The sequence below is a fragment of the Cynocephalus volans genome, unplaced genomic scaffold, assembly GCF_027409185.1.
Source record: "Cynocephalus volans isolate mCynVol1 unplaced genomic scaffold, mCynVol1.pri scaffold_35, whole genome shotgun sequence".
Taxonomy (NCBI): Eukaryota; Metazoa; Chordata; class Mammalia; order Dermoptera; family Cynocephalidae; genus Cynocephalus; species Cynocephalus volans.
The window spans coordinates 4,126,376-4,141,835 of record NW_026902463.1 but is presented as its reverse complement, the minus strand read 5'-3'; the positions used below and the strand labels follow the sequence as shown (position 1 = coordinate 4,141,835).

Sequence of the window (15,460 nt, the reverse complement as noted above, 5' to 3'; positions counted from 1 at the left end):
TGAGGGGCACACTGAGAGTATTGATCTGATCATCACATCTTGGGCACAGGAGGGGATAGCTCTGTGCTCCATGAATATGCATAATCAATTAAAAAAAATAATCCCAGCTGATGCCTGCACATCTAAAGCTGGGGGTGCTCTGCCTGTTTTGTGGCTCTCCCCAAACACCCAAAGGCCCAGTTCTGGGCCTGGCGCTGGGACCCAGGTCATCACCCTTTCCCGCCCGCCAAGGCCGCTCACCTGAGCTGGGCCCCTGCCAGGCGGACACGGAGGGTGAGGACCCATCTCCTGGTGGCTCTCAAAACCGCCTCTTCCAGCTCAGTTCTCAGTTCCTCCAGCCCATGGCCCAGGAGGGTGGACACAGCCAGGACGTTTGGTTCTGTGGGGCTGTACCTGCCAGGGTAGGACACAGACCCAGAGAGGACACAGACCCGGCTCAGCCTCAGGGATGACCTGTCGAGAAGAGGGTCCCCTTGTCACCCACCCACAGCCGGCTTGTGACACTTCAATTGGTGCAAGGTGAAGACACCAGCCCCACCGGATGGTTAGGACATGGAAGAGTGAAAAGAGGTGGCAGAGGCGGAGGCAAACCCCAGGCTGGGAACGAGGAACTGTCCTGAGATCACCCCTGCCCGCCTGCTGGCCACACCTGGGGAACGGGATGCTCAGCCGGCACTGGGTCCTTCGCTCACCCAGGCACCAGGTCCACCTTGTTGTGCACTTCCACCATGGAGTCCAGGAGCGGGGCGAGCAGGCCTAGGCCCTGCAGGGCAGACAGCACGCTGGCTTTCTGCAGCTCCGTCTCGGGGTGGCTCACATCCCTCACATGGACAATCAGATCCTGCAGGACGGGCCACACGTCAGAGCTGAGGTGAGTCCGACCCCAACCCCACACCCGTGGATGGCCTGCACGGTCACTGCAGGCTGGTGGGGGCAGGAGCTGCCCCGCGTGCAGTCTCAGACGGGCACCTGAGGACGGGGGCTGCTGAGGCCACCCATCGCCCCTGCGTCCGGATCCCACCCACTACCCACCGTGACTCGCTTAGGCCACTGCTTGTGTGACACGGGGACCACCACTCGGTGCCTGACTGGTCTCCGGGGCCACAGGTACCGGCTCTGCCCCTCCAGATCCATGGACAAGGTGAGTGCCGGGAGTGACCACCCATCCACTGACACCTCATTCAAAGCTTCCAGCTGTTTAATCCTTCTGAAAAATCTTAAAAAATGTTTTTGTAAATGATTTCATGTTTTAAAGGATGCTTTTCTTCATTTTAAAAGTATCTGTACATAGGTTCCTTATGCAAAGTCTGGAAAACACAGAAGAGAGGAAAATAAAAGCCACGTGTAATCCTGCCACCAGAAACAGGTGCCACTTACAGATTAGGGTCTTCATGTCTAGGTTTTGGGGTTTGTTTGGATGTTACTTAAGCTTTTAAAAAATCTTTTCACTTTGGAAAACTTTAAGACTTTCAGAAAACTTGCAGATGTTGGAGTGGGTAGCCCCTGGCCCTTGGCCACCTTTTCCCACAGTCCACCCGTGATGTGAGTGTAGGCACCTGTCCCATTGGAGGGCCGACACTGTTACATGCTTGTCACTCCTCACCTCGTTTGATTTCACTAGCTTTCCCTGAAGGCCTCCTGCCCCAATGCCCAGAAGAAACAAATACGTAAAGTCCTCACGTCTCAGGCTCCTTGGCTATGACTGCGTGTAGTTCTTCTGCTCCAATGGTTGTAGGATGTCCTCTGTCTGGAGATTTTCTCAGGTTGACACGGGGTTAAGGGTTTTGGGGGTAGACCACAGAGCAGGGTGTCCCCCTCAGCACCTCATGTCAAAGGCACTTGCTGCCAACCTGACCCTCCATTGGGGACGCCAATCCTGGCCACCTGGCTGCAGAGTGTTTGTCAGGTTTGTCCCTGTTCAGTGACTCTCTCCCCCATGATGTCCTTCTTGGAAGACGTCACTAAACACAGCCCACACTTGTGGGAAGGGTCCACCTCTTTGAGAGGTTGGAGCTACATCTGTCACTGTTTTCAGGAGATTTATCTCTTTTCCCCATTGCAGAAACATAATTGAGAAGGAGCTGGAAGTGGCAGGTAGGATCCTCCTCTGGAGCCACCCTAACCCTAACCCTCACCCTAACCCTAACCATTAACCTAACCCTAACTAACCCTCACACTATCCCTCACCCTAAACGTAACCCTCACCCTCACCCTAACCCTCACCCAAAACATAACTCCTAACCCTAACCCCTTTGAGATCCCCTGTGGACAGGACCGCGGGGCAAGGCTACGCTAGTGCTGAGAGCCAGATATGTGCCTCATGACAAGCCTGTAAGGCCGGTCACGACCTGAGAGACTGCTCTTCAGGACTCGAGGCTTCTTGACTGACGCATGCGCAGTACCCAGAGTGGCGAATGCCTGAGGTTTGGGGCAGGATCGTACACCAGGCGGGAAAGAAGCGGTGCCTATTACTGACAGGTTTAGGTTCCGCCCTACTCCCTGCCCCTTTATCCCCTCCTGATCGCTTATTGGCGGGAGCTCGGATTGGCGGTTTGGTGGTACCGGCGGCTGCGTGGCCGTTTCAACGGTCGTCTCCCTCCTGAGAGGATCCGAGCGGGCGCCAAGCCAGGATGGGCCGCGCGGCAGGAGAAAGCCAGGGAGACTGACAGGAACTCGGGAAGTCTTTGCCGTGCAGTAAGAAACCCTTGTAAACCTTCAGCCCAAGACCTTCAAATTTCAGCCTGGGAAACCCCAGATCCCCTGATCCCCAAGAGACCTCGAATCCGCTAACCTGGACTGACCTCAAACCCCCTCGGCCTGAGACACCGACGCACCTGAGCTTCAGACACCTTCAAATCTACCGTTCACCCACAGGAACGCCAAATCCTCTAATGCTTAGAGCCCAAACACCCTAAGCCTGAGGAATCACAATTCCCCTCAGCCTAAGGCACCCCAACCCCCTCAGCCTGGGAAACCCTAAATACCGCAGCCACAGAGAGACCAATTTTCCCCAACCTTAGAGATCCTGCTCAGCCTGGAAACGTCCTTCAGCTTCAAAGACCCCCAAATAACGTCAGTGTCAGAGAGCCTAATGCCCCCTAATGAGAGACCCCAAATCTCCTTAGCCTGAGAGACCCCGAGTTTCCTCAGCCTCAAAAATGCCACATCCTCTCATCCTGAGAGACCCCAAATTCACTTTACCTGATGAATCCCAAAGCCTCTCAACCTGAGCATCCCAAATCTCTTCAGCACGAAAGACCCAAAATCTTGTCCTGAAAAACCCCAAATAATATCAGCCTGAGAGACCCCAAATCCCCTCGACCTGAGAAACTCCCAGAACCTCAGCCTGAGAGACCCCAAATCTCATTGGCCTTGGAGACCCCCAATCTCCTCAGCCTGAGGGATTGCTGCTCCTTAGAGATCCAGGCTGCTTTACTCCCAGACTTTTCCAGAATCTCCTGGTGGAGATCCCGGAAGCCTTCCTATGAGAAATGTTCATTTCCTCTCGCTGGAGGAGAGCCCCGCTGGTCAGGGTAACCTGAGTCCCACCAGTCAGGGGCCCTCAAGGTCTCCATGGGACTCCCCTAGCCCTCACACCTCAGGAATCCCCTTGAAGACCCGTAGCCTTGACCCTCAGTCACCTTTGCCACCCTTCCTCAGATGCATCAAGATGCAGGGGAACTGAAACAAAACAGCTTACATTAGGTGGTCTGTGATGGCCAGCAGAGACCCCCCCATCCCGTCAATAGCCCCCAGACCTCCCCAACGCCCTCCAGTCCTTGCAGGGTCCCCACATCTTCCTGGTCTGGACACCCTGGCCAAGTGGAGAAGACAGAGCCTGGCTCTGGGCAGTGGTCTGGGCTGTGGCCCCCTCTCAACAACCTCTCTTTCCACAGGAGCTTTGGCCTTGCAGCTGGGAGACTCACGGGACCTTCTCTACCTTGGAGGTGGAGCAGGGCCTGCCATCCTGTCCCGGCACCATGAGCTCCAACAGCTCCCCGGAGGAGAACCCTGAGGGAGATGCAGGGAGAACAGGGCGGAAGCCCATGGTGAGAGGTGGGGGAAGTCGAGCGAAGCTCCAAGCAGGATTTGTACGAAGGATGGAGAGGGGGTACTAGTGACAAGCAGCTGGTGTCTGGAGGGCCACAGACTTGTGGTCTGCAACTCTGTGTGACCCTGGCTGTGCATGTGCATGCAATGGGGACAATTGGTCCTGTCTGGACATGAGGGAGAAAAGGAGACAAGAATCAAACTCTCTGTGTTGGGGAGAGCTAGGAAAATGCTGTGTTCTCTCAAACAGAACACAATCTGGGGAGGGAGGTAATGAACATCTTTATCCTTGTTTCACAGAGACCACCCCAAGACCCCAGCCTATGTTCTGATTGTTAAGATTACAAGGCAGAAGGAAAGGCCCCACTCGATCTTGTGATGTGTGCAGTAAATCACTGATGAACTATGTTATTTTCTCTAGGCTAAAGATGCTTCCAAAGACATTCCCATATACTTCTCCAAGGAAGAATGGGCAGAGATGGGAGAACTGGAGAAAATTCACTATAGGAATGTGAGAAGGAACGATAATGTGCTGATTAATTTAGGTAACTTCAAGTGCTGGTTGCAGACCGGCCTGCGAAATATAAAACAGGTCTTCTGTCCCCGTGTTATTTTGGCTCTCTCTTAGGCAGCTGCATGGGCCCACAGTTCCCTTCTGTATGGAGACAAATCTGGAGGGGAAATTTTGTTCTTCCTCAACTTTTTTTTTTTTTTTTTTTTTTGTCAGTGCACAGCCGAGTATCGGCACTAGTCATGCAGAGCTCACATCTTGACCTTGTTCAAGACTCTCCCAGCACGCGCTGAGCCACACTGGCTTTGTGGTGCTTTCCATTGCCACCACCCTTTGTTCCTCCTCTCACCACTTCCCTTTTAGGACAAAGATTTGGCTTCTTTCCAGGTGTCGGAGCCTCTCAACCAGCTTTCCTGTGTCACCAAAGGCAGACCAAGCACCATGTGGATGACACTGAGGATTCTGATGAAGAATGGACACCTCGACAGAAAGGTGAGGGGCCAGGAGGAATTAGAGGTGACCTCCTGAAACCATCCTGGGTTGATGTCTCGGCTTTATCTCAGGAGTTAACAAAGGAGACCATGTTCTCTCAAAAGCGTAAATGTTCAACAAACAAGCAAGGTGCAATACATTATATTCAGTAAGAGGCTATTCATATAAAGGTTTTAAACCTGTAAATTAATTACATATTTTATTTACAGATACAGTAATAAGTGCTAAACGTATAAAAATCTGAATGTGAGTAAGAAATACCAAACTCAGAAGTTATTATCACAAGAGAAGGAGGAAGGGCTGGCAGGTGGCTTCACTGCGTCATAGTTAGCTCTTTTGTCTGTTTTATGTCTATTTTTGAATTTTGAAATAAAAAGTCGAAATGAAAACATTTCCATCAGCTGTGTCCGAATGTTGAAATAGGACTGGATGGTGATGGATTTATAGGTTTTCCAGCATTATTCTCCACACTGTTCTATATGTTTAAAGTTTATCATTCTTTAAAGTAATAAAAGAAAGACTGGTTTTGCTAGACATTGTTAATTAATCAGCGGGAAATTAACTAAACTTTCATTGAACTGTAAATCCACCAAAAAGCTTTCTAACCCTAATGTCTTAATAGGTCAGTCACTGGATCAACGGTCTTAGAAGAAGACATGACTAACCCCATGGTTTGTCATACATCGTTATCTGCACTCAGTTGATCCCCACCTTAGTCACTTTATCGTCTCTTATCGAGAAATCTTGTGGGATTTCTACAAGAATTTTTTTTTCCTTTTGAGATTTCTTATGAGAAATCACACAACGGCAACTTACCCTTCCTAACAATTTTTGAGTGTTTGATATTATTAACTATATACACACTGATGTGCAAGAAACTGCTAGAACTTTTTCATCTTGCATGACTAAAGCTACACCCGTTGAACAACAACACACCATTTCCTCCTGCCCCAGTTCTTGGCAACAATTCTACTTTGTTTCTATGAATTTGATTACTTTAGATACCTCATATAAGTGAACCATGCCATATTTGTCTTATTGTGACTGGCTTCTTTAACTTATCAAAATGTCTTCAAGGTTTGTCCACGTCATAGCACTGGCAGGGTTTCTTTATGTTCTAAGGCTGAATAATAGCCCATTGTATTTATATACCACATTTTCTATATCTATTCACTTGTTGATGGATATTTAGGTTGCTTCCACCTCTTGGGGGGAATCTCTCTCTTCCTCTTCTTGTAAAAGCACTATTCCCATCATGAGGGCCCCACCCTCATGAACTCATCTAACCCTAATTACTTCCCCAAAGCTCCATCTCCCAATGTTATCACACCAGGAATTAGAATTTCAACATATGAATTTTGGAGGAGCAAAATCCAGTCATAGCACCCATTTTTTAACTGAGTTTTTTTTGTTGTTGAGTTGTAGGAGTTCTTTAGATATTCTAGGTATTAACACTTTTTCAGACATATGGTTTGTAAATATTTTCTCTCATTCTGTAGGTCGCCTTTTCACTCCACTGATTTTTTCTTTCAGTGCTCAGAAGTTTTCAGGCTTTACATAGTCTCTTTGTCTATTTTTGCTTTTGTCACTGATGCTTTTGGTGTCATTTCCAAGGAATCATGGCCAAATTCGATTTCTTGAAGCTTTCTCCTATGTCTTCTTCTTGGAGTTTTATACTTTTGGGTGTTAGATTAAGGTCTTTAATCTATTTTGATGTTATTCTTGTATGTAGTGTAAGATAAGGGTCAATCTCCATTCTTTTGCATATGGCGATCCACTTTTCGCCATACCGTCTCTTGAAGAGACTGTCCTTTCCTCCATTGTGTGGTTTTGTTTAGCGTTTTTCCATGAAAGTTAAGCCAATTCATTTTTTAAAAGATAAATGTAATGGAAACCTTGTGAACACAAGAAGAAGCAGAGATGAGGTTTGGTGTTGTTTTCTTTGCTTTGTCGTGGGTGACCATTTACCTCAGTTGGTGAGAGTGTGGTGTTAACACCAAGATACAGGGTTCAATTTAAAAAAAAAAAAAAAACATTTTAAGAAAATTAGCAATGCCTCCAATAGAAGCAAATGTCTTAATGTTACTTCAGAAACCGTTTTCAAATCACCCGTGGATAATACTTGGAATTGTCACTCTAGTTCAGAATTCTCTGTCCCTGATGAGAATCTTCTGAGCTGGGAAATATTTACCGACCGAAACACTGATTTCTCATCACCTTTTAGTCAAACCTCCTCGGGCGGCCTTCAGAGTGGGACAGAGTAAACACCAGAAGGTGAGTAACTGAAAACTCCTATCGACAAGTCAATCTTCCTCATGGAAGATCCAAACACATGGAAGGGAAGGAGAATGTGCAGAGTATCCTAGGACTGCTGCCTTTCTTTTCTGATCTCTTTAGCACAATGGCTGACATCATCATTTTAAGAGTTAATAAGAAGAGCAACAATAATCACTACCACTCGTTTTATTTTTGCAATATTTCAGACTTTATTTTAAGCATTTTACATGAATAAACTCACTCAAACCTTACAACTATAACTATAACCATTTTGTGAATGAAAAAACAGAGCTACAGAAATGTTTGAGATCACAGTCAGTAGTGGTTCAGTCTAATCCAATACTCCTTCATTCTCTAAAGTACTTACAAGCTCATTAAAACTTTCGTGTTTTGTAAAGTTCATGCTGCCTTACCCGGACACCTTTACATTATTCATCGGACTGATTATTTCAACCTAATTCTTGTCTGCTGTGCTAAGTGAGAGATACGCTAAGACACTCTGAGGGAAACTTGCAAATATACAGTCAATTTGCACTGCGCACGGTCCCAGAGGAAGACGGAGAAAGTTCCTACTCTCTCACAAGGGATGCATTCAGATGTGAGAAAGTTGCTCCAGGCCCTGAGAAGTTTGAGGTTTGACTGAGAAACAACAGATAGGAAAATGACTTAGCACTTCATGTACTTTACACTATCCAGTAGAAATGCATCCTGGTACTGATTTTAAACTCTCCTCCCTGTAGGAAGAAGTAACTACTCCTTTCTCTGGGCCCAAATTAGGCAAATGTCATGCTGTTTCGAATCATTTATTTAGCCTGCTGCTTCTGTATTGTGAGCTCTTTGAGAGCATGGTCCATACCCGATTTTTCTCAGGAGTCCCAGGCGAGGCTTAGAGCCCCTGAGGGCCCCCTGAATGTTTTCTGAATGATTCCAAGTTTTGCAAATTAAAATACGTGTAACAGGGTCAAGTAATGCTGAAGATAATATCTTTGAATTAGATTTCAACTGTAGAGATGGTTGAGGAGGTAAATCGATGTCAGGACTATAAGAGAAATTATTAATCTCATGTTTGCACTGTATTTAACAACTCACAAAACACTTTGGTGAACATTATTGCATTTCATGTTCACTATACCATTAAGAATGAGAATGCATGCCAATTTGTGGATCAGAAAGCTGAGTAGAATTAACTAATAGTACACCCTTCCTTAAGTAGAATTGGTACAGGAACCAGTTCATTCAATTCCAAAGTTAAATATTTCTTCCTGGTTATGGCAGTTTGCAACTCTTAGCATGACTTTCTTAGTTGTCTGCATACATTTATACCAACTGTTTCTTCTCCTCCCAACCTCACTGTTCATTTTCTAGATGTGTGTTGTACCCTCTGTGCTTTTCTACATTTCTCTTTCCATCAAAAGTCTACTAGTTCATAGAAGATCCCCTCTTTTTCTCTATAAGCCCCTACCTCCTTCTTTCACAGACCTGGTTGAGTCTCCTGCTAGTATTCCAAAATATTCTCCCTCCCTCACTCTCACGTATATAGAGAAAGTTGAAAGAAAAGAGCCTTAAGACATGGGTTCTAGTCCTGGAGTCACTACCCAATCAGGCCTTTCCTTTTCTCTCTGGTATTCAGACACTCCAGGTTTTTCAAGGGACTGTTGAACAAAACTGCTACATGTGAATACATGTTGCAAGCCCTAAGAAACTAAATAAATGTATGTTGGTTTTTAATATGTGACTCTCACATTAAAGGGAATGTCCAGGGCACTGTTAAGTAATGAATCTAGTTGGAAGAAATTGCCCGGAACAACAGATTTCCTGAACACAAGTGACTCAGAGAAGGCCCAGAAACGAGTGTCCCCTCCTGCAGAAGCAAGTACCTCCAGACGGCACTCTAGACAAAAATTGGGTAAGAGAAAATAATTTGGGGACTTTATCCCCTCTAGGTCCTTTAGAAAAGTTGGTGAGTATGGTCTAGATACGTGGCGTAGACTTTCAATAGGCCTGCACTTAAGCTGGACTATGCTGAGACCAGAAGTTAGGTACTGTACTGAATAGCATGTGGGAACACCAACTCTGAAGTCACACGCTTGTTTTAATCCACGCAGAATCATTAGGGCCTTGGGCAGACATTATAAATTCTCTGCACTCCTTAAAGCTAATCTGTAAAATGAAGATAAACACATATAGCTCATATATGTTTTAAAAGCATTAAATTAAATATAAAAGAACTGATACATACAACTGTGATAATAGAGACCACATTTTCTTATTGTACATCCATGCCTTTGTTCCATGCCTAATATGTAATGCACCCTCAACAAATATTTTGTGGATAAATAAATGCATGAATGAACTGTTTTGTAAGTAGAAAGTTTGGGAGGTTCAATCTGATCATGGGAATCCAGAAACTAAAATTGACTTATGCATCTGTAGTCAGTGTGGAGTCTTAGTCTCTCTGAAATAATAGTTAAGAGGTACTGAAGGGGTGGGGAGCCAGAGTATGTAGAAGGATAGATAATAATTTGATGGTAAGAGATTTCACATCTTCTGAAAAAACAGAAACAAACACTCCAGACTCCTAACTTCACTCACTTACTCTTCTCCAATGTAGAACTCGAGAGAAAGGAGATTGAAGTGAAGGTGTACAGCCTGCGAGAAAGAAAGGGTCGGTCATACAAAGAGGCCGATGAGCCTCAGGATGATGACTACCTGTGTAAGTGACCCTTTTGGCCCACTCATGGAGAAGGCTATATCCCGGTAGAATAATTTTATCTTGTTGTTTGACCCCAAATCATTCCTTTACTCTGGTGGCTTGGGATACAGGATTGAGGCTAAATTATGTAACTGCTGGGCTCTTTCTGAAGCTCTTTATATCCAGGAACATGCACTATACTTTTCCAAATCCCTGCTGCTCTCGCCTCCAGATTGTGAGAAATGCCAGGACTTCTTCATCGACAGCTGTGTGGCTCATGGACCCCCTACATTTGTAAAGGACAGTGCAGTGGACAAGGGGCATCCCAACCGCTCAGCCCTCACTTTGCCCCCTGGGCTGAGAATTGGGCCGTCGGGCATCCCTGAGGCCGGGCTTGGAGTATGGAATGAGGCATCCGATCTTCCACTGGGTCTGCACTTTGGCCCCTTTGAGGGCCAGATCACAGAAGATGAAGAGGCAGCCAACAGTGGCTACTCCTGGATGGTGAGAAGGGCCTATCTTACCCCATCTTCTGGCTTCCTATATCCCTTCTGTGCCTTTGGTGGGACATCACCTTCTACATGCTAGAACATGGATACTGGCAACATGGTTAGCTCTGTGTACTTAGTGGTCTTTGCATGAACCTGGAACTCCTATTTAAAGGTCAGTGGGTGAGTGGGAGAAAAGTGGCACAGAGACAGAAAAAGTGCATTCTCCCTATGGGGCCTCAGCTCTGACTGGACAAATCAACTCAGATGTGTAGATGATGCTGAGGAGTACACAGCATGTGCCACCATTGGCGGCTGAATCCATGCAGGCTCAAAATGCATCGATGACAGTACAATAAAATAATTCTGATTATTACCTGCCCCTCAAACCCAAAATGACTAACTTATTTTTCTGAAATTCAGATCACCAAGGGGAGAAACTGCTATGAGTATGTGGATGGAAAGGACAAATCTCGGGCCAACTGGATGAGGTAAGGCCAATAGGTTTCGGGTTCCAGCAGGGACACTCATCTCTCTCAAGCTCGGCTTCTTTCCTCCTCAGCATGCCTCCCTCGATGGTTTTTACACTCTCTGTTCTCCTTACAATGTTCTTTCATATTATGAACATCCAGGAAAAAAGAGATAAAATATAAATATTACCATTTCTTTTATGAAAAAACTAAATCTCTATGATAGACAAAATTGGGGCACCAGAATAAACGCTGAGGAGCCTAGATTCATTGGGGATGCTGGATTCGCACTTTAATTGATCTAATCAGCATTTATTAAGCACTTACCATATTCTTGTTTAGAAAATGGAGTACATCACATGAACAGATCACACAACCCATGCCCTCGTGGAGGACTATTGCGCGGAGATGTGAAACATTTGATTATAGGAGAAGTACACAAGGCCAAGACAACCTAAAACAAGGGACATTTAATCTGTGAGGGCAGGAAATCTTGCCAGCTTCAATGAAATTAAAACCTGAAGCCTGAGAAGTGAGCTGCAGGGTGGTCACGGGCCTCTGTGCTGCATGGACCAGCCCCTTTCCATGAGGGACTCTCATTTTATTAGAAGATAAGAATATGGACATGCTGTTATTTTTCTGTATTTCCATGCTAGGACAAAGGGACCTCTAAGTTTCTATGGGAACCCAGGGAGGCAGGTGAATGGCACCTAGGTAAACTATGGGAGATTAGAGAAAGGTCTCTTAAAAGAAGATAGACTTGGGGTGAGTAAAGAATGATGTGTGCTAATCCAGAAGCGGAGTACATGATTGATCAAACACCAAATTCTGTGCTATGAGCAGAAATCGATTCAGAGTTTAGAGAAGTGAGAAGTCAGTGTTTTATGGCCAATCAAGGTGGAGGTAAGTCTGTAATTGGGCTTTGAAGAATGGATAAGTAGGCAAGGGGGGGAAAAGCATTCCAGGCAGGATGAGCACCATAAGCAGGACTTGGAGAAAGAGGCTTAGGTATGAACAGCAGGTTCCTGGAGGAGGGTAACGGCATGGCCCGTCACAGCATGGGGGCCTTGACCATCTGGTGACAAGCCCAACACGGCCCTGGCAGGTAGTGGAGACTCACTGGCTGTTATTTTCTGTCCCTTTGTCTGCCTCAACCCCAGGTATGTGAACTGTGCCCGGGATGATGAGGAGCAGAACCTGGTGGCCTTTCAATACCACGGGCAGATCTTCTATCGAACTTGCCAGGTCATCAGGCCGGGCTGTGAACTGCTGGTCTGGTACGGGGATGAATATGGCCAGGAGCTGGGTATCAAGCGGGACAGCAAGTGGAAGAAAGAGCTCACAGCAGGGAGAGGTGGGCACCACTATTATTCTTTAAATAGAACAGAAGAGAAAGAATTCTCCTTGGGAATTTTCATGGTACAACTCTTAAGTAGAGTAAAATGCAGTCTAAAGATGGAAAAATTTCAAATCAGGTGCTTCTGAAATTAAGGATTCATTTCATTTGCCTTTGACTCTTAGGGACAATTTATATTTTGAAATTTCTGTTCTTATTTTATTTTTTAACTTTTTATATGAAAAATATATAACAACATATAGTCCTGACGAGCTTAGAGACAAAGAACAAGTCTCAAGCACCTACCAGCTCTTTTATCAAGGCAGTTTCATCTGGCTCTTTTAATTGTTTCTTAATTTCTTCCATATTCCTAAATAACATGCATATGTTGTTTTTCATTCATTCATTATTTCAATTAGTTGTCACGTGAATTCCTACTCTGTGCCAGACGATGTTCCAGGAACAGGAAATACACACAGAACAGGATGATCAGAATATGTGCTCTTGAGCAGCTGACACGTGAATTAAGGAAACACGCAGACACGCACAGGCATGTGCATATCAGACAGTGATTCGTGCTTTCAAGACAACTAATCCAGAAAAGAGCCTAGAGATCATCATGAGGGGAGGGAGGGTGTGACAAGGGACGGTCAGGGAAGGTTCTTCTCAGGACATAACATTTGAGAGGTGCAGAGTTGTGGGCAAAGGACTCCAGGCAGAGGGAGCAGCTCGTGCAACAGCCCTGAGGCAGGAGAGAGTGAGTGTGTTTGAGAAATGGCTGAGACCACCCAGGTGAAGGAAGCAGAGAAGAGAGCAGAGGTCAGAGAGATACACAGAAGCCTGGACATGTAGTGCCCATGATTCCTGCCCAGAAACTGGGGATTTTCCTAAGATGGAAACAATTGTGGAGTTTTGGTTAATTTTCAGAAAATAAACTGCAGTGGGTAATCCCATCAGAGTCCACTTTAGACTCCAGGTAAGAGAGGATGTTGGTTTGGATAAAGGTGGGAGTCAGGAGGTAAGAAGTCTGATTAGGGATATAATTAAAACAGAACTTTCTATTAAATTTGAAATGGCCTAAGACTGAATGAAATAACTCAAGTAGGAATATTTGGCGTGTCACCCAAGGAAGGACATATTTTCATTTTATGATTTGTGGACAGAGAGAGAAGCAATTCACAATCTAGTTTAGGCAGCAGGAACCAGAGTCGTTTACTCAAGGGGGACTGGACCACTGTGAATCCCACTTCCTGATGGAGAACCAGGTACACAAGAGTCCTCAATTAAATGTCTTTGACGGGGGAAACTCAAATTCAGTGTTCTTTAACCACTACTCTACACTGCCTTCTACATTTGTGCATCTACAGAAGAAGTGGTTCCTGACTTTATAGATCCCTTTTCCCTCATAAGAAAAGTCACTAAGGATGAGTCCATCCATAACAGCTCCTTTTCGTGTTGCTATAACACAATACCTGCGACTGGATAGTTTATAAAGAACAGAGGTTTATTTGGCTTATGATACTGGGACAGCTGCATCTGGCATGAGCCTCAGGCTGCTTCTACTCATGGTGGAAAGTGGCAGGCAGCTGGCAGGTACAAGCGGCAAGAGGAAGCATGAGAAAGAGAGATGGGGGAGGTGGTAGGGTCTTTTAAACAACCAGCTCTCATTGGAACTAATAGAGTGAGAACTCACTCACTACTGCCACCTTCCAGGGAGAACATTAATTCATTCATGAGGGATCTTCCCCCCATGACTCAAACAGCTCCCAACACTGCCATATTGGGGATCAGAATTTCACATGAGTTTTGAGGGTTCAACACATCCAAAATCTATCACCATCTATGTAATCCAAAGTCAGTTATTATTTCTCAGTAGAATAAAATAGCTGCAGATGCTCTATCAGGAAAAGTACCCAGAGATTAGGGGGAGAAGACGATATGATATGACCCAGAAGATACTTGTAGTGTGTGTGGCAAAGTCACTGCAGTTCCTTCTGTATAAAGACTGAAGCTGCCTCTGATGCTACTGAAGGTCCCTGGTTTGGCTGATACATAGACAAGGCCCTTGACCTAGGATTTCTGGGTTTCTGAGGAAGATGTAGAGAACAAAAATGGAATGAAAAAAGACTGTAAAGGAACACTCGGTGGGAGACAGCAGGCGTTACCACATGAGGAATGATTAGGGGAGCAGGCCTTACCATACAACAAAGCAGATGTCCCAGACAGTGTTGTCTACATCTCGCCTAACCAAAAACTTCCTCTTTCAGCAGAACAAAAGCCAGAGATCCACCCATGTTCTTCAAGCCCTCTGGCCTTCTCCAGTCAGAAATTCCTCAGGCAACATGTGGAACACAATCACTCCTCTCAGACCTTCCCAGGGACATCTGCAAGAGAACTTCTCCAGCCAGGGAATCTCCATCCAGTTGGTCAGAATCAGGAGCAGCAACGTTCTGATCCACACAGCTGGAATGACAAGGCTGAAGGTCAAGGGGTCAAAGAAGGGCCCAACCCCTTATATAAAAGGACAAAGCAGAGGAGAATTTCAAACACATTTTCCAGCCCACCCAAAGGACTAATGGGGAGTTCTCAAGAAGAGTCCAGAACAGGCCAGAAAGTGCATCCAGAGGACACAGGCAAATTATTTGTGGGGTTAGGAATCTCAAGAATTGCAAAAGTCAAGTGTGGAGAGTGTGGGAGAGGCTTCAGTAACAAGTCAGGCCTCATCCTACACCAGAGGACACACACAAGGGAGAAGCCCCAGCAATAAAACCACATCTCAACAGAGAGAGAGGTGGCCACCACACACCTCCACGCCCCAGCACTGAGGGGGCTTCAGAGAACGTCTTTTGACCTCTTGCCTTCCCCAGGAGTGTCGAAAAAGATGTAAGCGATCAAACACACCCTCCACTTTCATGACCAGAGACGAGGCAGAAAATGTGGGGGGGCCGGGATTCCTTTAGGGCTCACGGGCTATGGACAGGTACAGATCCCCTCCATGTCCCACATGGCTCCCCTCTATGTTCTTCTGGCCTCCTTTTCCAATAAACGTTGTTCCCACACAAACCTGCAGCACGGGCTGTGTACCTCTTCCCCAGTTCCGAAGGTGAGAGAGTCCGGGAGGCCACGGGAACTCAGACTCTCTGC

General features: G+C 45.9%; 1 pseudogene; it reads left to right on the top strand.

Moving 5' to 3' along the window:
- Positions 1 to 3,980: 3,980 nt before the first annotated feature.
- Positions 3,981 to 15,203, top strand: LOC134369019 (histone-lysine N-methyltransferase PRDM7-like; annotated as a pseudogene).
- The last annotated feature ends 257 nt before the right edge of the window (positions 15,204 to 15,460 follow it).